Here is a 24,965-nt window from a genome sequence, read left to right as displayed (position 1 = left end):
CCCCAGTCAGCGGCAGCCTTTAGATGGGTCCTGTCTTCTGGGGCTTAAGGCATTAGGCCTGTGGACCCTTGCTCTAAGTGTTGGTGGACTCAGCTGTAAACACTCACATGAAACTGTTATAGTAGAAAGAACTTGGCTGCCGTTGGTCTTGCCTGTTAGCTGCTTGCATGTAATGCTGTAGTAGCAGCAGCCTGCACCTACAGACTTCTTTTAATCATAGTCATCCTAGTCACAGTCCCATGCCTTCTGGTGGAATTATAAAGTGTGACATGAACTGTTAAGCAAAACATGCTTAAAATTTCCAAAGACATCTTTAGATGACTTCTCAGAGTTCTCCATCTGTTAATCTGGTGAGCGGAGGGAAAACATTAGCTTTTCAAAAGCTAGGATGTGGGTGGTTCATAAATTTTTTGTGCTTCAAGTCTGGCTCAGTTAAACACCCAGTTTGCTTTCATAAATGTGAGTGTAGTTACTGACTACTCTTTTAATTTTTATATTGTGTTTCCCTCTGAGATCCCTTGGGTTCAAAGCAGTTAAGTAAAAGCTTCCTATTCAAACAGATTTGACTGGAAGATTGAATCATTTAACTATTAGAAAATCATATGTAGTCAACATTCCATGTGTAAGGGTCAGAAAGTGAGAGAATGGGACTCTCAAACATTATTGTCAGTATCTACGAAGGGAGGTGATATTTATTAGTACATTCTGCTGCTGCTGCTAAGTTGCTTCAGTCGTTAGGACATGAGTTTTCCCTTTTTTTTTTTTCATTTTGTTTTGCCATCTGTAGATTTACTCTTGAATATGATTGAGTTTAATCTTTGCAAAGACCCTTCTTTAATATCGTTAAGGACATTGTTAAGCAATTGTTTCTCTTCATCAGCATAATTTGAAGAATTCTTCATATAACACTGTACTCAATTGGTACATCTAGGATATTCTAAAGCTGGATCTCTATCTTGTAAATGGCTTGCTTAGGAAGCTGATGTTGGTCTGTTATTTGTTTGTTACCAGAACACTTTTTTCTTACACAGGCTAGTGTGTGTGATGGCTGGGTATACAAGATGACTGGCTCATGAGAGCCTTCTTAATCCCTAACTGATGTGTGGAATGGTGTTAATAGAACGACAGAACCTTTCCTCAGGGTATTCCAGAAGAAAAGATGGTTGCAGTTCCATGTAACATTCCCAGAAAGTAAGAGAATAGAGATGACCTCAACTCCAAACCACTGGGAAAGGGCTTTTGGGAAGTGCAGCAAAGGAAGTTCAAGGGCTGAGAGGAGTGAGATAACCTGATATCAGAAGCCTGCAGGGACACTTCTCTGTAATGGGCTAACTCCTTTAGTTTCTGCTCCAGGGATGTGTTTTTGGGGGGACCTTTGACCGACATTTTCTTTCATCCTTTGCTCACTATGGACAAGAAAGACATTCTGTGACCTCCTGCTCTTCTTTCTTGCCCCAGAATAAGCATCAGCTTCTTCCAGGATTCCTGAGTGGCTTTTAGTTGTTGCCTTGTCCTTCTGTCTCCTGTTTATTTTTCCTCTACATGCTGTAATTGAGAATGGACTCTTTGTATCAAGTATCAGAGAGAAGCATTTTCAACCTCAGGTCCACTGTATCTTCAGTGTACTTAAGGATTATTGGATTGGTAAAATCTAGACTGTTTATTTTTAGGATAGTGTTTAGTAAGGGTGATAGGTTAACCTTAATGTACCTTTAGTAAGGATGGTAGGTTAACCTTAATACTTCCAGTTGATGAATGTCTGCTGAGTTCCTAACATGTACAGGAACCGAGCTAGTTCTCTAGGTGGTTCCAAGATTGAGGCATAATCTTGCCTTCAAGGAATGCACAAGCTCCTTCCTCAAGATTCTTTTAAATCTTTAAGTACCTTACAGCATTCACCTTTTTCTTGGTTTGACAGTCAAACATCCTGTTTCATCCCAGTTCCATCACTTTGTTAACCTCTGGGTGCCAAGTTTCTTTTCTCTAAAGTAGGAATAGTAATAGAATTGACCTTATAAAATTGTTACTTAAAACCCTTGGCACAATACCTGGCTCACAGAAAACATTTTTTTGAAATGTTAGTTATCATTGTAATTATTGTCTTATCTTTGCTATGAAATTGAAACCTTCCTCTCATAGCAAAGATAAGACAATAATTGTAATGATAGCTAACTTTTCCAAAAATGCTTGCTATGAGATGGAGGGCTTCCTTGGGCTTCCCAGGTGGCACAATGGTAAAGAATCTGCCTGCCAATGCAGGAGATGCAGGTTTGATCCCTGAGTCAGGAAGATCTGCTGGAGGAGGAAATAGCAACCTACTCCAGTATTCTTGCTTGGAAAATCCCATGGATGGAGGAGCCTGGTGGTCTACAGTCCATGGAGTTGCAGAGAGTCAGACACAACTTAGCTACTGAGCACGGGCACATCTGAAACTTTTCTTGGTGATAAAAGCTGTTTTGCCTTTGTTGTTGTCTTTAATCCCCAGAAATACAATGGGTACTCATGTTTGAATGAATGATTAGTGTAATTGGTAAACTGTATTATTTCTCTTTGCAATTACGTAGACTGTAGCCTGTCAGGATCCTCTGTCCATGGAATTCTCCAGGCAAGAGTACTGGTGGGTTGCTGTTTCCTTCTCCAGGGGGTCTTCCTGACCCAGGGACTGAACCTGGGTCTCCTGCATTGCAGGCAAATTCTTTTCCACTTGAGTCACCAGGGAAGCCCCTTCATACTAGCAGTGCAACAAATTAAAGATGTAATAGTTTACATCTAAGAAGTTCACAGTAATTAGGAGGATGAGTAAATCTTCTGCTTCTCAAAGTTAATGTACAGGAAAATCTCCTAGGGATTCTATTGAAATGCAGATTGTGATTCAATAGGTTTGGGCTAAGGCCTGAGATTCTGCATTAAAAATTTAAAAACAATTTTTTTTTCAATGTTGGAAATTCTGCCCTTTTAGTAAGCTTTCTTCTAACTCTGGTTGACCACACAGAGTGGTAACATCACTGGACTGTAAGCTGCAGGAGGAAGGGATCCAGTCTGTTTTATTCACTGCTATATCCTGAGCATACAGGATAAACAATCCCTGGGATATGCTTGTGTTAAAAAAAAATGACGTGGAACAAATACACTGACCTCAAAACGTATGTTGTTGATACCAGGTAGATTTTTGCCAAGCATGTAGAACAGATCAGGGTCATGAAGTTCCAGATGAGGTATTTCTTGACCTGAAGGGCTCTTGTGACACAAGAAGAGGACAAAATTGAAAGGTAGGAGCTTAGAGAAGTAAAGAAGTAGTGGACACACAGAAAACTTGAAAGAAATCAAAAGAAATGTTGGTTCTAAGGTGCTGTTCTCCCAGTTTTGGTCTTGAGGACCTCATTACACTTTGAAAAATTGTAAGAACCCCAAAGGTCTTTTGTTTATGTGGATTATATCTATCAATATTTGTTATATTAGAAACTAAAGCTGAGCTATTTTGAAAAGTTCTCATTTTAAAAAAGAATTAAGAAACCCTTTAATGTTAACAAAATAGGATGTTTTATGAAGCACAACCATTTCCCCCAAAAAACCAGCAAGAATTTATGAGAGTGGTGATATTGTTTTATTTATTTGAAGATCTCTTTAACGTGTGGCTTAATTAAAGGCATTTGGGTTCTCTTATCTGCTTCTACTTTTTAGCATTATCTTAGTAAATTGTTTTGGTTGAAGGGGATAAATAAAATCCTGCTGGCCTATTACAGATATATAGGTAGAAATAACCTTTTCGGGCAATTATGGATTTTTTTTTGGGGGGGGTACTACATCAAAGCTTGATAATTGGTAATTTCAATGTAGAATCTGAAACCATAATAAACTTTTTGTACTCTGTTTTATTAAAACGCATTGGTCTGTCACACATAATTTTTGTAACCATGTGTTGGTGGCTTAGAAACTGTTGATTCAAGTTATGAAGATCTTCCAAATGTTGACACATTTCTTTATACAATGTAAACCCTTATATTTGTTCATCTCACCACGTATCTCATCAGAAAAGTCCTTAATTATTGAGAAGCTGTCAAGCTCTCAGTGGTGCTTATGAGTTTTTCCAAAATTCTGACTTTTGCTTGAAAGCTCATATGTTATCATTGGCAACAAATACTGTCAGTTGTTTTCCTTGAAGTTACAGGCTCACCTCATTTGTTTTGAGAACATGTCTGCCTGGTACTCAAGTTCAAATAACCATAGTTTGTCTGTCAGTGGTTCTGTTAATTTAAAGTGTGTTCTGTGTGCTTTTTCTTGAAATAACAATCATACTTCTTTGTGCAGCAGGAGTGCCTTATGAATAATTACATTAAAGAAATGTATAGAGGGGTTGAGATTTAATAAAATTCATTACCTTTACTCCTTCAAGGACATTCTTAGCTGAAGCTGGCATTGTTTTCAGTAAGAATATGTATACTATTATTGGAAATATGGTAATTTCTAGTACAGTCTGTGCCATTTTCTTGCTTCATGCTGAGATGCCACCAATTTCATCCATATTTTTTGCATGCTCTCAGTTACATGTCAACATAGTGAAGAAGACTATAAATAGCATCTTAATATTATGAAAATAATTCTGACCTCAGAAGTCCCCTGGAATCCCTTTTGGGAACTTTTGCACTCCATGTGAGGGTTAGTGCTTGCAGCAAATTTGATGGAGAGGAGAGTCTCTGAAGGGTTAATTGTGAGAGACGTCAGGTGGGTAGGTGGTGGCCATATTGGAGGATGCTAAAACTTATATGCAGAGTACATCATGAGAAACGCTGGGCTGGAAGAAGCACAAGCTGGAACCAAGATTGCCGGGAGAAATATCAATAACCTCAGATATGCAGATGACACCACCCTTATGGCAGAAAGTGAAGAGGAACTAAAAAGCCTTTTGATGAAAGTGAAAGAGGAGAGTGAAAAAGTTGGCTTGAAGCTCAACATTCAGAAAACTAAGATCATAGCATCTGGTCCCATCAGTTCATGGGAAATAGATGGGGAAACAGTGGAAACAGTGGCTGACTTTATTTTGGGGGGCTCCAAAATCACTGCAGACGGTGATTTGAAATTAAAAGACGCTTACTCCTTGGAAGGAAAGTTATGACCAACCTAGATAGCATATTCAAAAGCAGAGACATTACTTTGCCAACAAAGGTCCATCTAGTCAAGGCTATGGTTTTTCCAGTAGTCATGTATGGATATGAGAGTTGGACTGTGAAGAAAGCTGAGCGCCGAAGAATTGAACTGTGGTGTTGCGCCGAAGAATTTTGAACTGTGGTGTTGCAGAAGACTCTTGAGAGTCCCTTAGACTGCAAGGAGATCCAACTGGTCCATCCTAAAGGAGATCAGTCCTGAGTGTTCATTGGAAGGACTGATGCTGAAGCTGAAACTCCAATACTTTGGCCACCTCATGCGAAGAGTTGACTCATTGGAAAAGACCCTGATGCTGGGAGGGATTTGGGGGCAGGAGGAGAAGGGGATGACAGAGGATGAGATGGCTGGATGGCATCACCGACTCGATGGACGTGAGTCTGAGTGAACTCTGGGAGTCGGTGATGGATGGGGAGGCCTGGCATGCTGCGATTCGTGGGGTTGCAAAGAGTTGGACACGACTGAGCGACTGAACTGAACTGAACTGAATGCTTAATTCTGAACTTGCTTTTTGTTAGTGAAAAAAATTGATAGTTATTTGAAAGGAGTGTGATTTGCAAGGTGGGGTTTAAAGAAGGTACATCAGACATTGGTGCTTAGAATATGTCAGAGGGCAAAGGAGGTGGGCAGTTATGAGAGTTTCACAGTCATAAATTAGAGACCATAAGGAATGGACACTAGTAGCTTTAAAATAGAACAGAGGTAGAAGAACGGAATCTCTAGGGTTTAGTGATTTTGTGGATATGGGTGATGAAGGAGAGAGTAGCATCACAGTCAGATTTTCAGTTTGAAGACTAAGAAGATACTGGTTTTCAGAAATAGTGAGGCTGAGTGGAGGAAATTGGTTTTTGGAGAAAGATGCTGTTTTTTATTTTATGTGTGTGAGTTTGTGACATTGTAGCAATAGTCAGAGGGTAATGTTCTGAAGTTAGAGTTCTGACACTACTTGGACACAATTCTTCCACTAGGTCTGGGACTTTTCTTTTGCTGTGTTGTTTTACCCATACTTAGATTTAGATGGAGGAGTGGGAACATGGTGTCTTAACCAGATTGGATGGTGTTAGAGGACTGCCCTCCCAAACACATCAGTGAAATATTTATGATGCTTTGAACCAGTCTGCTCTTTTTCCCATTTTAAATATTAAACCTGATTTTGCCACACTTCTGGAATAGTGGCTAGATATCACATTTGCCAACGATTGAGCTGTTAAACACAGGGATGATCCATTCCATTTCTTATTTTACGGTAAAGTGAAGGGGCCACATGTACAAAGACAAGCATTCTTTTCCACTGACAAGTTAACATTGAGAGTCTATGCCAGCAGTCCTTAGTTCAGTTCAGTCGCTCAGTGGTGTCCGACTCTTTGTGACCCCATGGACTGCAGCACGCCAGGCCTCCCTGTCCCTGTCTCCCAGAGTTTATTCAAACTCATGTCCATTTGTCGGTGATGCCATCCAGCCATCTCATCCTCTGTCATCCCCTTCTCTCGCCTTCAATCTTTCCCAGCATCAGGGTCTTCTCAAATGAGTCAGTTCTTCGCATCAGGTGGCCAAGGTATTGGAGCTTCAGCTTCAGCATCAGTCCTTCCAATGAATCTTCAGGACTGATTTCCTTTAGGATGGATTGGTTGGATCTCCTTGCAGTCCAAGGGACTCTCAAGAGTCTTCTCCAACACCACAGTTCAAAAGATCAATTCTTCACTGTTCATCAAACAGTCCTTAACCAAGTGGCATTTTTGACCCATCTAGCTGACAGGCTCTAAAAGCAGATCTGTCTCTTAGGGATGGCATTCATGAAACTACTCCAGCAAAAATATCAATTTACTAATTTCTGATAAGAATGGTTATTTTTCCATTAACTGAATTTCTTGACATTATACAGTCAGTGCACACTCTTAGTGCCAGTGTTTTATTTCCTAATTAGAAATAATAAGATGATCTGATTTGCCCTAAATAACACAACAAGGCACCACCGTCTCAGTAGACATGAATATGAGCAAACTCCAGGAGATAGTGAAGGACAGGGACGCCTGGTGTGCTGTAGTCCATGGGGTCACAAAGGGTCGGACATGACTTAGCAAATGAACAACAGGACTAGGCATTCTTTCCCTCCTGGCAACCTTTCAGGAAACCCAGACCGAAGTAGAAAGTTGCTTGGGGAACGTGTCTTAGGTGAAGCAGAATCAGATAAATGTTATGTTTAAATGGTATCAAACCAGAATAGTCTGCCATGTCCTGCTTTTCCCCTTGGGTTGATGCTTCAAGGTACCTAAAATCTTTGAAATGCTTAAGATTCTCCTTTGAAATTTGAGTCCATGCTTTTTCGAAGCTACGTAGGTTTCTGACACAGAATCTGCTTTAGTCTGGGTTTGCACTTGTGTTTAAAATGCCATGTACCTCTTAGAGTTAGTACTGATCTGCCAGAATTTAACAAGAATTATAATTCTAGTGAAAAGCGTGTGTAAAAATACATTTCCTTTTAAAAACAGTGCTTTGTTTTTGGTAGACGCAAGAGGTGTTCTTAATTACTGTAGGCTCCAGAAATTAAACCACTGGAAGTCTTTTCTCTGGTTCTTGACCCTGAAATGGGTCTGTGACACAAACTTTGATGCTGCATACAGGTTGAATATTTAAAATCCCAAATGTGTCCTTATTTAATGGATGATTGTTGCTGAAGCACTTAGCATCATGTATTTCTCCTTCCGTGAAATGGGGTTAATAGCGGTGCCTGCCTCCTTGGTGGCTGGAAGGATTAAATGGAGTCAGGCATGTGGAGCACGCAGCACAGCACTGGATGTGCCGTAAGAGGGACTAGGATTGTATACACAAACACAAACTAAATGCGTAGACAAGATACAGTTTAATAAAGTCCTGGCAAATTGAAGGCTGGCCTGCTTTCCTTCAAGGCCCTGTAGAGTTTGGCTTGTCAGTCTTTGCCTGTGAGAACCAGCCTTAATTGGAAAGATGGGACAGAGGAGTGCATCCTGGGGGTGGTGAAGTCACCTGGCTCTGGGCGTCAGGAATCTGGGTTCTGCCCTTGACTCCCCCAGCCACACACCAGGGTCACTTGCCTAGAGTCCCGGTGTTTTTACCCAGCCATCATCCTATGCTCCTAATTGAAACAACTTTCCAAGTGTCAGTCTACTCTTACTCTCACTGCGCTGTGTGCTTAGTCGCTCAGTCATGTCTGACTCTTTACGACCCCATGGACTGTAGCCCGCCAGGCTCCTCTGTCCTGGAGAATCCATGGGGATTCTCCAGGCAAGAATACTGGAGTGGGTTGCCATGCCCTCCTCCAGGGGATCTTCCCAACCCAGGGATTGAACCTGGGTCTCCGCATTGCAGGCAGATTCTTTACCATCTGAGCCACCAGGGAAGCCCAAGAGTACTGGAGTGGGTAGCCTTTTCCTTCTCCAGGGGATCTTCCCAACCTAAAAATCGAACCGGGATCTCTTGCATTGCAGGTGGATTCTTTACCAGCTGAGCTACTAGGGAAGCACCTTATTATTCTCATTATGTATTGATATTTATGAGTCATCCAAGAGTACTACACAGGAGATATTGAAGATGTTGTTGAATTGTATCAGGAGTCTGTAGTTGCTAAAATGAACTAAAATCTGTGTTGATAACCAGTCAGATGAAGTTTCATGCTGTTCATTTGCAAAAAGGTGTTCTGAATACTAGCTAGGTTAGCAAAGGTGTTCTGAATATTAGCTAGGTTAGCAAAGGTGCTTTATTTTTGATTTTTTTTTACCTTAATTGACAGTTCTCACACCATTACTTTCAGTATGAATTTATGGTATGTGCTGTGTCAGAGAGAGACAGAAGTAGAGAGAGTCAGGATTAAAACAAATGTTCTCCTGGTTGTAGAGTTCTATCACTTGGTAGGGTTTATAACTTTCGGATTCAGACTATCCTGAACATTCTCAAAGAAGATTCTTAAGAGAAGCCTCAGTCCACCTTATGAAAGACTGAAATGAGTAGAATCCTCAGCTGAAAAATACTTTCTGTTGTTCTGAAGATTCTAAAAGAAACCTGGAAAACCAAGGGATAAGCTATAATTCAGGAAAGAGAATTTTCAAAGCTGTAGATTAAAAAGTGCGTCTATCTTGGAAAGAGAAGTTAAAAAGTCTAGAGCTTTTCTGTGCGTTTTGCTTTTTTTCTCCCCTCATTTACCAAAACTGAACAAACAAAATCATATCACTTTAGACTCAATACTGAGAAGCAGGGGAAAATTACTATAGTTAGAACTCCATGTACATTTTTTTCCTGTGTTCTTGGCATATGTTTTTAAAAAAATAATCAGGATCATTCATTGTAAGTTACTCTGGCCTACTATAATTTTATTTAAAGTGTTTTGTAGGTTGTATTCTTACACTTAAGAAAGAACTGGTTAATGTTAATAGGGGTATGAACATTTCAGAGTGCAAGACATTCTCCAGAGGACTGTATCAATACAAGGAAGCCAAATAAATCTAAAAATCAGAACCTGATTTAAAATTACCGGAAATCTGTTTATAGTCAGCCAACTAAACCCTCCACCCTCCCCTCACTATTCAGAATTTCTTCTTGCTTATCTTTTCCTCCACTTGTCTTCATAGAGCATATAAACCCTACTTGAAGCTTTATGAGCTGAATCTCAGAGTCTTTGCTTTCCTTGGCAGAAGTGGCAGAGAAGATGCCATATACAGTTTGGAATAACATGGTGAAACATAGTTTTGAAATGATGGATGTAGTTTGGGCTGGAATAAATCACTGTTAAACCGGCCTTACTTTGCCCACATGGATGCCTTTGGACCCACCACGCATTTCCTGCGTGATGGCATGTTTGGTCTGGATTCTGTCTAGCCAAAGCATTTCTCCCAAGAGCTTGCGTAGTTCTGTCAAGAGCCTTTTGGGAGTCTGGAAGGTTTGAAATGGTAAGCAAATGAAATGCTGAGCTGTTTGCTAAGTTCTTTTTTCTTTTCTTTTTGGTATAAAATGGTATGGCACAAGCTTTCATGAGTAATTACCAACTTTGGGTGAATTTCACTACTCATCCTTGGCACTTTTGTAAAATGAACTCTTGTCTCAGGTTAGACACCTAATACAGCTAGAATGTTTCTGTGATGCTGAGTAACAATCTAGTCAAAGTCTGTCATTTTAGGTTAAGTATTATTTTGTGAGACAGTTTTTACAGTTGGATAAATGCATGTATAGCCACTGGATTATGATGAGAAAATGCATTTCTTACTCTCACCACATTCTGATCATGTAGCGGGAAAAAAAGTGGTATTTAGAGTCAAATATGGGCTTCCCAGGTGGCGCCCATAAAGAACCCCACCTTCCAATGCAGGAGACATAAGAGAAGTGGGTTTGATCCCTGGCTCAGTAAGATCCCCTGAGGAGGGCATGGCAACCCACTCCAGTATTCTTGCCTGGAGAATCCCATGGACAGAAGAGCCTGGTGGCTACAGTCTCTGGGGTCACGAAGAGTTGGACACAATTGAAGCAACTTAGTGTGGCCACACACAAGACTTTCGTTTCTTCATTTATAAAGTGAGTTCATGTCACCTTCCTTGTGAAATTCCTGTGATGATTGATTGAGCTAATAATATGTGGAACATGTATGTGCTAAAATCCATGCAAATTGTGTATATATGTAAAGTATATTCCTGGCACATGGTAGGAATCAATAAGTACCTAGTTTCCTAAAAAATTTAGTAATGCTTATTGGTGGTGCCTTTGACTTGGTATTAACATTGGTCTAAGTTATTTTATAACCAGCAGAGTGGAACTTACACTAAAATAGATTTTATGGACCGGAAATCCAGTGTTTGCCCTGTCCCATGCGTGTCTTAGGTTGCTCAGGTAGCTTGTGTGCTGTAAGGCCGTCTTCCTTCCACACCTGCCCTCCTCTAGCCTGTAAACTTCACTGTTTCAGGCCAGCCTTCTAAGGTGCCACTGGGATTCACATTTCTTCCTAGGGAATCAAGTATTTTCCAAACTTTTTTCATTGTCCTCTCTGATATTTGAATACACACTGTGATCATATGTGTGTGTTTTTATAAACCCCACAGATTCTCAACATACTAATATGCTCTATGCATAGATTCAGCATGACCCTGAGGGATGGGATGGGGAGGGAGGTGGGAGGGAGGGTCAGGGTGGGGAACACATGTACACCCATGGCTGAGTCATGTGAATGTATGGCAAAAACCACCACAATATTGTAAAGTAATTAGCCTCCAATTAAAATTTTAAAAACTATACAGTGCAGTTAAGTATAAATAGAAGATATATTTTCTTTATAATCCCAGTAGAGTATCTTGCACAACTCCCACTTTAAAAAAAAAAATTGTGATAAAATACATATAACACAAAGTATGCCATCTTAATCATTTTTAAATTTATAGGTCAGTTATATTAAGTACACTCTTATTTTTATGACTGTCACTGCCACCCATCCCTGGAACTCTTGTAAAACTGAAACTCTGTATTCATTAAATAGTAACCCCCTTAACTTCTTCCCCCAGCCCCTGACGACTGCCATTCTACTTGCTGTCTCTATGATTTTGACTCCCCTGGTTGCCCCATGTAACTGGAAACACAGTGTTGGTCTTTTGTGACTAGTTTATTTCCCTTGGCATAGTGTCCTCAGGGTTGAATCATGTCTAGCAAGTGTCAGAATGTCCTTACTTTGTAAGGCTGAGTCACATTCCATCTCGTGTGTGTCCCCCATCTTTTTTATCCGGTCATCTGTTGGTGGATACTTGGGTTGCTTCCATATTGTGCCACTCCCATTCTTGAGACTATTGGTGTAGCAGGTGTAGCAAAGACGTATGATAGATAAGCATAGGATGAGTAGAAGAAAAGATGTGGAGCTGTGCTTGCTAAGGATTCAACTCTGTGATTCTCTCTCTGGCCTACAATATAATCTCTTATCTTTAAGAATTATTTATGCTGGGGCATTCCCACCATGGACTCTGATTTCATTGGTCTGTGAACAGTACTTATTTAAAGCTCTGGTATCAATACTTTTTAAAGCTCTCCAGATAATTCCATCATGCAGACAAGATTGAGAGTCATTGATTACCTTTTAGGAATTTACTCTGTTCGTTTATGAAACACCACTGACAATCCTCACTTTATGGAACTGTTCAGTTCAGTAGCTCAGTCATGTCTGACTCTTTGAGACCCCATGAATCGCAGCATGCGAGGCCTCCCTATTCATCACCAACTCCCAGAGTTTACCCAAACTCATGTCCATTGAGTTGGTGATGCCATCCAACCATCTCATCCTCTGTCGTCCCCCTCTCCTCCTGCCCTCAATCTTTCCCAGCATCAGGGTCTTCTCAGATGAGTCAGCTCTTCACATCAGGTGGCCAAACTATTGGAGTTTCAGCTTCAACATCAGTCCTTCCAATAAACACCCAGGACTGATCTCCTTTAGGATGGACTGGTTGGATCTCCTTGCAGTCCAAGGGACTCTCAAGAGTCTTCTCCAACACCACAGTTTAAAAGCATGAATTCTTCAGTGCTGAGCTTTCTTTATAGTCCAACTCTCACATCCATACATGACCACTGAAAAAACCATAGCCTTGACCAGATGGACCTTTGTTGACAAAATAACGTCTCTGCTTTTTAATATGCTGTCTAGGTTGGTCATAACTTTCCTTCCAAGGAGTAAGCGTCTTTTAATTTCATGGCTGCAGTCACCGTCTGCAGTGATATTGGAGCCCAGAAAAATAAAGTTTCTCACTGTTTCCATTGTTTCCCCATCTATTTGCCATGAAGTGATGGGACCGGATGCCATTGATCTGTTTTCTGAATGTTGAGCTTAAAGCCAACTTTTTCGCTCTCCTCTTTCACTTTCATCAAGAGGCTCTTTAATTCTTCTTCATTTTCTGCCATAAGGGTGGTGGTATCTGCATATCTGAGGTTATTGATATTTCTCCTGGCAATCTTGATTCCAGCTTGTGCCTCTTCCAGACCAGCGTTTCTCATGATGTGCTCTGCATTGAAGTTAAATAAGCAGGGTGACAATATACAGCCTTGACATACTCCTTTTCCTATTTGGAACCAGTCTGTTGTTCCATGTCCAGTTCTAACTATAACCTGCATTCCTGACCTGCATACAGATTTCTGAGGAGACAGGTCATGTGGTCTGGTATTCCCATCTCTTAAAGAATTTTCCACAGTTTATTGTGATCCACACAGTCAAAGGCTTTGGCATAGTCGAAATCGATGTTTTTCTGGAGTGTCAATTGCCACCATTTCTTGAATACCTACTGTGTGTTAGTCTCTATCCCTCAAGCTTGAGGGAATTTAATTTTTACCATAATACTACAGGGAAGACTTCCCTCCCTTCTTCCTTCCTTCCAATGAAGCTCAGAAAGCTGTATGAAATATGACTAAAATTACATAGTTGGGCAGCTGGAACGATGAGGATTCACACCAGATCTGTCTTTTCGAAGTACATGTTCCTTTTTTTATTTTTCATTTTTCCTGAAAATGTGGTTGAAAGTCAGATGTTTGAGCAGGGAACACTGAGGGGGATGGGGTCTGTTTCTGGAGCACTGATTTCTCAGGTCCATCTTTTGGACCTCTTCTTTTATAATTGACATCATTTTAGCATGTTGTATGTATAAACTACCGCACAATTGCACTCACCTCACATGCTAGCAAAGTAATGCTCAAAATTTTCCAAGTCAGACTTAAACAGTATGTGAACCATGAACTTCCAGGTGTTCAAGTTGGATTTAGAAAACGCAGAGGAACCAGAGATCAAATTGCCAACATCTGCTGGATCATCGAAAAAGCGAGAGAGTTCCAGAAAAACATCTGCTTTATTGACTGTGCCAAAGCCTTTGACTGTAGATCACAGCAAACTGTGGAAAATTCTTCAAGAGATGGAAATACCAGACCACCTGACCTGCCTCTTCAGAAATCTGTATGCAGGTCAAGAAGCAACAGTTAGAACTGGACATGGAACAACAGACTGGTTCCAAACTGGGAAAGGAGTACATCAAGGCTGTATGTTGTCACCCTGCTTATTTAGCTTATATGCAGAGTACCTCATGAGAAATGCTGGTCTGGAAGAGGCACAAGCTGGAATCAAGATTGCCAGGAGAAATATCAATAACCTCAGATATGCGGATGATATCACCCTCATGGCAGAAGGCAAAGAACTAAAGAGCCTCTTGATGAAAGTGAAAGAGGAGAGTGAAGAGTTGGCTTAAAATTCGGCATTCAGAAAACTAAGATCGTGGAATCTGGTCCCATTACCCCATGGCAAATAGATGGGGAAACAATGGAAACAGTGAGAAACTTTATTTTCTTGGGCTCCAAAATCACTGCAGATGGTGATTGCAGCCATGGAAGTTAAAAGACGCTTGTTCCTTGGAAGAAAATCTATTACCAACCTAGCCAGCATATTAAAAAGCAAAGACTTTACCAACAAAGGTCTCTCTAGTCAAAGCTATGGTTTTTCCAGTAGTCATGTATGGATGTGAGAGTTGGACTATAAAGAAAGCTGAGCATTGAAGAATTGATGCTTTTGAACTGTGGTGTTGAGAGTCCCTTGGACTGCAAGGAGATCCATCCAGTTCATCCTGAAGGAAATCAGTCCTGAATATTCATTGGAAGGACTGATGCTGAAGCTCTAATACTCTGGCCACCTGATGCAAAGAACTGACCCTTTGGAAAAGACCCTGATACTGGGAAAGATTGAAAGTACAAGGAGGATGGAACGACAGGGGATGAGATGGTCGGATGACATCACCGACTGGATGGACATGACTTTGAGTAAGCTCTGGGAGTTGGTGATGGACAGGGAAGCCTGGTGTGCTGCAGTCCACGGGGTCGCAAAGAGTCAGACATGGCTGAGTGACTGAACTGAACTGAATGTGTCCTTTCATTTTCTTCTTTTCTTTTCTACTTGAGCGGACAATGCACTGAAGATCTCTTTGAGGCCAGGATTTGCTCTTCCTGAATACCCAGTGATTGTTACCTTTGTTGCCGTTGGATTAGAAAGTGCGATGGCATGCTATTTCTTCTGTGAATGTGGTGTCTGTGACAGCACCCCCAGACCCCCCGAGAGCAGATGCATCCCCCTTCAGATGAAGCCCTTGTGACACAGTGATCACTACAGCTCAGCATAGCAGAGACCAGGATTCAGTGGGAGGTTTCATAATGTCTGTGTGATGCAGGCACTTCTGTGAGTTACTCTAAATCATTTACTAGAGTAATGAGAGGATAAATAAACAAACAGGCATATTAGCAAACAAAGTAAATATGTAGCTAGTTTGAAAATCCAACACACTTGGGATGGCTTAGGGAAAAATTGTACTTTATAGTCGACTCAAGGGAAATTAAAAACTCTTTCATTTTATTGATTTCCATTAAGCTCATCTGCACATTGTTTTTTTTTTTATAAAAGCTAAATAATAAAAGGAAAGCCATAATTTTTAGAAGCATAGATTTTAGATTGCAGAGATTTTGGTTTTGCTTTCTGGAAATGAACCCTTTCTGCAGAGAAAAATCCACCTCTGGAAGGTATCTTTCATATCCATTCTGGTGTGCTTCTGTGAAGAGGTGAGGAGAGGAAGCATCTTGTCTGAGCTGAGTGTAACTTTCCTTCTGCCCCAGAGCCCTGGAAAATACAGGGAAAGGCAAGGCATCATGGGATAGCGACCTCCTTTGAAAATCCAAGTGGGTAATAATGATCACATGACTGTTAATCCTGTGCAGCGGTAAATGAGGTAGAAAAGGTGGCTTCATTATCAACCTCCTCTCTCTTTTCTGTATTACTGAAAAATCCACTTGTTTCTCATCTGCTATATAAACATTGACAAACCTAGGAAAAGATTTTGGACAGGAGAAGAAAACTTCATTTATTTAGCATTCTTTACAGTAATGTTAATTGTATCGTACCATGTCTGACATTTACAAACCAAAAAAATGTATTGTTGGGAGGAATTAAGCTTTAATCATTTGCATTTGAATATAGTGGGTATTGAAATATAAGGACTTTCAGACTTCCCTGGTAGTCCATTCGTTACGACTCTGCTTCTTCTGCTGCAGAGGGCACAGATTCAGTCACTGGTTGGGGAACTGAATTCCCAAGGGGAAAGGAAAAGAAATAAGGGTTTTCAGCACAAATGCAATAGGAATATCACCCTTGGGTCAGGTCTGGTTCTGCAACTGTTGGATTGTATGTGTAGCTATGACACTGCTTTGAAATTCTTGTCAGAATTGGCTTTGAATCATCCTGGGGCACAGTCACTTAGTCATGGTGACCATTTGTTTCTCGCCCACTATATGAACAGTGTGTTCACATCCAGTATCTCATTCAGCTTACAAAATATTCCTGGGTATAATAGTTTCCATTTTTTTCAGACATGGAAATTGAAGTTTGGAGAGAGTCACTTTGTCTGCTGAATGCTAATGTCTGAATGTAAAGTCTCATTTTACTGTAGTGAAAGACCGTAGAACTTGGAATTTGAAGGGACTTTAGATTTTATCCACTCTAATTCCATTCTGTTCCATCCATTCATCTCCGTCCAGAGAGATAGTCATTAAGCACATGCTTAGGATGAATCCACTAGGTTCTTGGAGAAATGCTGTATGGCTCACAGAATCACTCTTTTTTCTTCTGTTTTTTCTTAAATTGAAGTATGGTTGATTTACCATGTTATGTTAGTTTCTGGTGTACAGCAAAGTGGATCTGTTTTGTATTTGTGTGTGTGTGTTTGTATCTTTTTTCAGATTCTTTTTTGGTTATAGGTTATTACAAGATATTGAATATAGTTCCCCCATACTATACAATAGATCCTTGTTTATCTATTTTTAATAAACTAAAGTGTTACACATTAATCCCAAATTGCTAATTTATCTGCTTCCCCTTTGATAACTATCAGTTTGTTTTCTATGTCTGTTGGTTTTGTAAATATATGTGTGCTGGAATCATTTTTTAGATTCCACATGGAGGTGATATCATATGATACTTGTCTTTCTCTGATTTACTTGTAATCTCTAGGTCCATCCATGTTGCTGCAATCAGCATTGTTTCATTCTTTTTAATGGCTGAGTGATATTCCATTATATATGTTGATATAGATAGGTAGATACACACACACACACACAGCTTCTTTATCCATTCCTCTGTTGATGAACATATGGTTGTTTCCATGGCTTGGCTTTTGTAAATAATGCTGCTGTGAACATTGGGGCACATGTGTATTTTTGAAATAGTTTTCATCTTTTCCAGATATATGCCCAAGAGTAGGATTACTGTATCATAGGGTAACTGTATTTTTAGTTTTTTAAAGAACCTCCATATTCTTTTTCATTGTGGCTGCACCGATTTACATTCCCACCAACAGTGTAAGAAGGTTCTTTTTTCTCCACACCCTCTCCAACCTTTATTATTTGTAGGCTTTTGAACTGATGGTCATTCTAACTGGTGTGAGATGATGTCTCATTGTAAGTTTCGATTTGTGTATCTCTAATAATTAGGTTATCTTTTAATTTTGTTTATGGTTTCCTTTGCTGTGCAAAAGCTTATAAGTTTAATTGGGTCCCATTTGTTTGTTTTTGCTTTTACTTCATCTTGGGAGGCTCACAGAATCATTCTTAATAAAGAGTTCTAGAACCAGGGGCAGTCACAAACGTGGTGGTACATATCTACTTGCCAAAGTTCAACTGCTTCCATTTTGTGATCACCAGCCAGAAACACCATGAGAATTCTCATGCCCTAGTTACAAATTGTACGCAGTATGTTCAATCCTTCATTTTGAGAAGTGATGACTATCCTAATTTTAAATATGTTTCAAAGAATTAGTCATTAGAATGGAATGTCAGATCTAAAAAAAAAAAAAAGGCCTGTGAAATATTAAATAGACCTTCTTATCCCTTAGGGTACAAATCATTACCTAAAGAAAACAAGGAACAGTAAAATAAAGAACTGATTCAAGGTAATTTGTAATCAAACCATCAGAGCTTCCTGCTGATTATTTTATAACTTCAAGAAATTTGCTGAACTGAGGAAGGAAACAGCTTTTTATAATTACATGGCCAAGTTCTGAAGTATGTTTTGTTCCTATCAAATTCCAAATCAACCATTTAAACTTTGACAGTAAATCAAATGTCCAAGTAATAAAAAAGATAAATCGATTATTCTTTTGATCCATATACTTGGTATCTTATTATTTAGCACCTGATACATATACTTGATATCTTATTATTACTAAACTTTTCAAGTTAGTATATTGGCACACTGAAAAAGAGTTAATATTTTTACCTAATAATTCTCTGAAGAGTAGTAATTTCTTAACAGACACTAATTTAATTTTATTCCTACATTGTGCACAAAAAAGTTTTCTTGGTCATTTTGGCTGACGTGATTCTTGGCTTTGCTTTAAATTATTGATTATGGTTAAAAAGGGGAGGGACTTTCTGATGAGAACAGCACTCTCTTTAATAGCATTTCACAAAAATCAATTTCTACCATTCCTGTTTTGCTCCTGTGAAGTACTGAAGTTTAAGAACCCTGGAAAGAATTGTGTCTCCTAAATTTGTCTTTATTATTTTTCATTTTTTCTTCCCTTTCTCTCCTCCATGTTTAGCCAGACGATTTGCAGTGAAGATCTTCTTTTTGAATGGCTTCTTTTGCTCCAAGAGGAATGTGTATGTGAGGAGTTTTTGCTGTTTGGGTGGCTACTTAGTATCAATCATGGGTGATGGATTAATATAATAGATTCATAGTCCAAATGCCCTGGTTCTTGATTTCTTCTCTTAAAGGAATAAGTGAGATCATTCATCAGTGTCTTTCAAGCTGGAAGCAGCTCAGTGGTGAATGCACTTTTCCTAGCTGCTGTGTTCCCAGCCCATACAGACAGGGAGGCATTGGTGCCATTTCATGTGGGGCTTCAGCAGTGTGATGTCAAGGCCAGGTGCATGGGAGAGGTGATGTCATTCTTCCCTACAAAATGGATTCTGCTTGAGCTAATTAACTAAATCCTTATTTATACACAAAACTGTTTGCCTTACTTGAAATGAGCTGATTTGGAGGCATGAGAAGGGTAGGAAGCTGCTGAGAAATGTAGCTCAAAAACCTGAAGGATGCTGGTTACAGATCAGCTGAGAGTGGATTGCATTGTCCCAGCAAGAGGTTGTAAGTAATCTCTTATTACCTACGGTATGTTTTTGGTTAAAGCTTGCTTCTGGATTGTTTTGAAACTCTATTTTTTACCTTATTATTTTGTTGGGCTGGCAGTGAGGGAATCATAAAAAAAGGAAATGAGCGATTTTGAATTGATGGAGTAGCTTTAAGAGTGGTCTCAAAATAAAGTTCTTAGCTTTCCTATGGTCTGAGTGGTGAGGCTTGGAAATTGTGATCCATGGAGCCTGAAGTCTTTCAAACAGAACTAGAGTCTTTTAGAAAACTTCTTTTTTCTCCTTCATGTGTCACTAATTTCTTCTCTGGGACAGCCTATTAAATTATCCAAGTAGAAAAAGTCTGTACTCAAGATAATATGAATCAGCAAGTTCATTCCAGCCAGACCCACTAGTGCAGGGCCAAGTAACTTTTTGCCATAATGAAATATCAAATGGATCTGAGATCATCATTACCCATGATCCATCTCTCAGTTTGACATGTATCTATAAATGCTACTTTGCTCAACTTGCCAGAAATTATTAATGTTCATCATTTTACCCAGCTTCACTCTATCTCAAATTAATTAATTGTATCTTTTTATTGTTTTAATACTTAGAGATATAATGGGGTTAAATTGTAGCAGGATGAAAAAAAATATTACTGTAATTTCAGTATATCTGGTAAGAAATCTGCCTTTCATAGTAACAGAAATTGCCATGATTTTTATCTTTTTTTTTATTGTGGTTTGTAGAGTAGTAAATATGTTGAACATGAAATTTACTATAACTAAAGTGGATTTTACAAGATAATGAAATCAATACTAACCTGAAAAGACCTGTCCTGATATTAGTTATCTTACCATGGACACTGTGCTGACTGTCAGGTGTATATTTAGATTCTGTAGTCCTTTATGTACCCTCTTGAAAAGTTTTGCTTATCTCCTAAGATAAATCTTGCTGATATGGATCCTAGTTAATTAAACATAGCTTACTACCTGTGGGTTGTTTAATTATTTTAAAAAAATAATTAAGCAGATAGTTTGAAATTTTAAAAATTTATTAGCTGCATAAGTGTTCATTGAAGACAAGGCTAGATAGGGAGACACAAAGTAGACATAAATGTACAATTTAAAATCTTTTCCAACTCTGCTACCCAGACGTAAGGACTATTATGTATTTTATGACTGTCCTTTCAGACTTTGTCCTGTGGCACTATCTTTTCATATGTTTATGTATCTGTTTTATCCCTTCTTAATAAAGATGAAATTGCTGAGCAATTGTTTGGTAGCTTGCCCCTTACAATTATTATTACCTTAAATATTAGATATATTGATAAATTTTCATGTCAGCAAATATACTTCTACTACATTATTTTTAAAGGCTGCCTACTAACTTGGGTTGTGTAATGCCATCACCTATTTAAATACTTTCATCATTGTTTATTTAGGTTGTTTTTTTTCTGCCACTCATTCATTTGATGAATATTAATTGATTTTCTAGCAATGATCTTCAGTAAAATAGAGCCAAAGCACTCATGGTTCCTGTCTTGTGAAACTGATCTCTTCACAGAGAAGAGTAGATTATACTAACTGTGAAAAGTGCCATGGGGAGAAACTTCTGGTAGCCCTGAATGCAGAGCCAAGGGAAAGGGTGGCCTTGGGGTCCTGGGACGGCCTTACTGAGGAGACGTTTAAGGAAGGTCTGAAGATTGGAAAGGGTTAGCTGTGTCAACAGGTGGAGGCAGTAGATAGGGATGAGTGGGCAGAGAAGCAAAGTCCCTGGGGCGGATGCTGCTGCTACTGCTGCTAAGTCGCTTCAGTCGTGTCCAACTCTGTGCGACCCCAAAGACGGCAGCCCACCAGGCTCCGCCGTCCCTGGGATTCTCCAGGCAAGAACACCGGAGTGGGTTGCCATTTCCTTCTCCAGTGCATGAAAGTGAAAAGTGAAAGGGAAGTCGCTCAGTCGTGTCCAACTCTAGCGACCCCATGGGCTGCAGCCTACCAGGCTCCTCCGTCCATGGGATTTTCCAGGCAAGAGTACTGGAGTGGGGTGCCATTGCCTTCTCCGCCTGGGGTGGGTGGAGGATGGCAAACCTGAATTGCCTGACGGCAGCTAGTGTGGCCGCAGCCTAGGCAGCAAGGGGTCGATGCCAGGTGAGGTCAGAGAGGTAGGGAGGGGCCCAATGACTGAGTAGTTTTTATTAGCAAGAGAGTGGGAGCCCAGGTGATGGTGACGTTGACACCGTGAAGGCGATATAAGCTTTGTGTTTTGAGAGAATAATTTTGACCATGGTGCGAAAATTAGCTATCAGGAGTTCTTGACTTTTATTGTGCTATTGATGGCTTAGGCTGTTTGGTGATGCTCAAGGAAAACTCTAATGCTTTATGTTATAACATAAAACACAAAGGGTTACAAAAGAGACCAACTGTATTGAAATATAATTGTCAAAAAGTTAAATACACATGTGATGTCATGGTGTATGTGCTGCTTAATGCATTACATAGTCAGATTTAGTGGGGAGTCTAACAGCTACTGGTTTCAAAGTAATAATGACAGTAAACAATATATCTAACATTTGTCGTGTTATACAAAAATACCTGATTTCTTTTGTTGGCAAAATCACAGCAGTATTTGGAATATTGGTGTTCTCCCAATACTATTTAATATCAGCATTCTGCGAATATTAATACTAGCATGGTTTGTTGCTAATGTTCGTGACTCACTGAAATGCTAAATTTCAGTCTGAGATGAATGAAAATAAAAATGTAATATTTCTGGAGTCCATGGACCCTGCCTGGTTAAGAACCTCTGAGAGGAAGGGTAAAATCTAGAATCCAGTTAGGAGGCAATCACAGAGTCCCAGGTGAGAGACTGTTTTAGCCTGAAGAAGGTAGCGATCGAGATTTGGAGGGCGGGAAGGAGGTGGCTGAAAAGCGGGTAGAGTAATCCACTGTGAAGAAGAGGGATTTGTCCGGAGGAGCCCTGAGTATGTGGCTTCCATAACGGGAGGGATGAGATAGGAAAGGATGGAAGCTGGAGGATTGGGCCTCAACACGGTAACTCGTTCAAAATATCCAAACGGCAATGCCCAGTGGGCAGCTCAGGAAGGATCTGGAGTGGGGGCGTAAGTGTGAGAGAAATGTCCCTAGATATCATAACAGGAGCCCTGGGTACTGAGGAGGCTGCCTGCAAGTTGACTCAAGAGTACAGAGAAAGGGCCCATGCATCAGCCTTCAAGGCCCAAGGCCACTGTGGAGGGCGGGAGAAAGTCGAGAAGACTGGGGATATGGGAGCAGAGCAGGACAGAAAGCTGTGGTTTCCTGGAAGCCACTCTTTTAAAAGAGTGTTGAAAGACATAAAGAAGTGGAATAAAATGAGAATTGAAAAATGCATTTTCCTTTTACCAGTAAGAGGTTATTAATGACTAGAGGAGAGTAATTTTGGAGATGTGATATGAGCAGAATGCAGTTTGATGTAGCATTAGGAGTGAGTAGGAGGTAAGAACTTGGAGAAAGCCAGTGTAGATGATTCAGGTTCCAAAAGATTCAGACAGTTCTGAAGGCTAGACTTGTAAGTCAGAATTTCCTCACACCCATTCCTATTCCCCCATCTCTCTTCCCTGGAGGGGAGCTGTGTGTGTGTGTGTGTGTGTGTGTGTGTGTGTGTGTGTGTGTGTTGGGGTGGAAGGAGAGCAGGGGGACAGAGGAGAGCTGTGTTGTGGCTTATTGGTTTTATTTTGTATAAATGAGATAATCTATAAGTGTTTTTCTCCCCTGCATTCCCCTACAACACACAACATGTATTGGGGAATAGTGCAACTAAAAACTAACACTGAGTGGCCCTTACTCTATGTCAGCCAGTGTTCTAAGCACTTTACTTATAAACCTCCCACGAACCCTATAAGAAGACCACTATTATTATTTGCTTTTTACAGTATGAGGAGATTGAGTCTTAGAGAGGTTACAGAATTTTCCTAAGGTCATGTAGCTGGTCTCTTAAACAGGAAACAGCGATCCATGGACCACTGCTTGTTACGGCCTTGTTCATGGTTGTAAACCTTGTAAGAGGCATTTGTGGAGCTGGGATTAGAATACAGGAAGTCTAGTTCAAGACTCCACGTTCAGTACAAAGACCTCCTCATTCTGCTGCATAATAGTCTCAAATTTAGGTGCATTACATTTATTTTATTGTTCCTTATTGCCAGGCCTTAGGTTTGTTCTTGTTTTCCTCATAACAAACTAGTCTTCTATGAATACTCTTACGCATCTCATGAATATGTGCAAGTATTTTCCTAGAGGAGTTATTCAGATAAAGAATTTTTGACAGATACCGCTGCCAAGAAAGTTTGCTGTTGTAAACAAAGCTGTGACAAACAGTGGGTTCCCGAATCTGTTTCCTTGTGTGTGAGTCTCAGCAAGAATATTAAATATGGTATTCATCACGATGGTAGTGTCTGTTAAAAAAATCTATTAAAATGCATTTTATTATTAATTTCTTATATTCCCCATAATATGAATGCTGCAGTATATTAACATGTCTACTAGGAACTATTCCTTCTACCAAAAAAAAAGGACGAAGAAGCAGCAACACTCAATTCCCAGCTTCCTCTGCCTCTTTGCTACTTGTTAGCTGTCATTTCCTAGAGAATCCCAGGGATGGGGGATCGTGGTGAGCTGCCGTCTATGGGGTCGCACAGAGTCAGACGCGACTGAAGCGACTTAGCAGCAGCAGCAGCAGCAGCTGTCATTTCATCTCTTCAGGCTCCAGGAGACTGGACAGTATAGAACCCATCACTCACTCTGCAGTGACTCACATGGACATATAGCCTGCAGTGTTAGAACAGAACGAGATGCCCTTGAGTAGGGATGTCAGGAAATACTACCTCCTTGACCCCCACCTGTTGCTCAGTCCTCGACTTCCTTGGTGGAACAGTTCATTTGACCAGTGACCATATACCCTCTTCCAAAACCCTTAATTCCATGCTTAATTCTACCTAATCTATTTTGCCCTCCATTCTGTCATCTTAAAGTAGGCCTTTAAGATCCCTGAAAGGAAAACACAGCTCTGAACTCACCCAAAGATACCTGATTCTAGGCTCAGTGACGTGAAGTTTTACTTTTTTTACTTTTTGGCCACACCACACAGCATATGGGATCTTGGGTCCCCAACCAGGGATCGAACCTAGGCCCTTGGCAGTGAAAGCACCAAGTCCTAACCGCTGTACCACCAGGGAATTCCCTGAACTTTTATTTTTGTTGTTGTTTGTCACTCAGTCATGTCTGACTCTTTGCATTCCCACAGACTGCAGCGTGCCAGGCATCCCTGTCCTTCACCATCTCCTGGAGCTTGCTCAAACTCATGTCCATTGAGTCAGTGATGCCATCCAACCATCTCATCTTCTGTGGTCCCTTTCTCTTCCTGCTTTAGTCTTTCCCAGCATCAGGGTCTTTTCTAAAGAGTCGGCTCTACTCATCTGGTGGCCAGAGTATTGGAGCTTCAGTCCTTCCAATGAATATTCAGGATTGATTTCCTTTAGGATTGACTGATTTGATCTCCTTGCCATCCAAGGGACTCTCAAGAGTCTTCTCCAACACCACAGTTCAAAAGTATCAATTCTTGGGCACTCAGTCTTCTTGATGGTCCAACTCTGACCATCTTGAGATGGG

At 40.2% G+C, this 24,965-nt stretch overlaps 1 protein-coding gene and 1 non-coding gene across 17 annotated transcripts in view; one reads left to right on the top strand and one right to left on the bottom strand.

Moving 5' to 3' along the window:
- Nucleotides 1-24,965, top strand: part of APBB2 (amyloid beta precursor protein binding family B member 2) — a 382,829-nt gene that overhangs the window by 198,745 nt on the left and 159,119 nt on the right. The window lies entirely within an intron of this gene.
- TRNAE-UUC (transfer RNA glutamic acid (anticodon UUC)) lies at nt 24,460-24,532 on the bottom strand. The gene has a single exon. It is a non-coding gene; the product is annotated as a tRNA-Glu (tRNA).

This window comes from Bos javanicus, chromosome 6 (genome assembly GCF_032452875.1).
Source record: "Bos javanicus breed banteng chromosome 6, ARS-OSU_banteng_1.0, whole genome shotgun sequence".
NCBI classification, from domain to species: Eukaryota; Metazoa; Chordata; class Mammalia; order Artiodactyla; family Bovidae; genus Bos; species Bos javanicus.
Note: the sequence above shows the minus strand (reverse complement) of the source record. Positions and strands in the feature narration are given on the sequence as shown.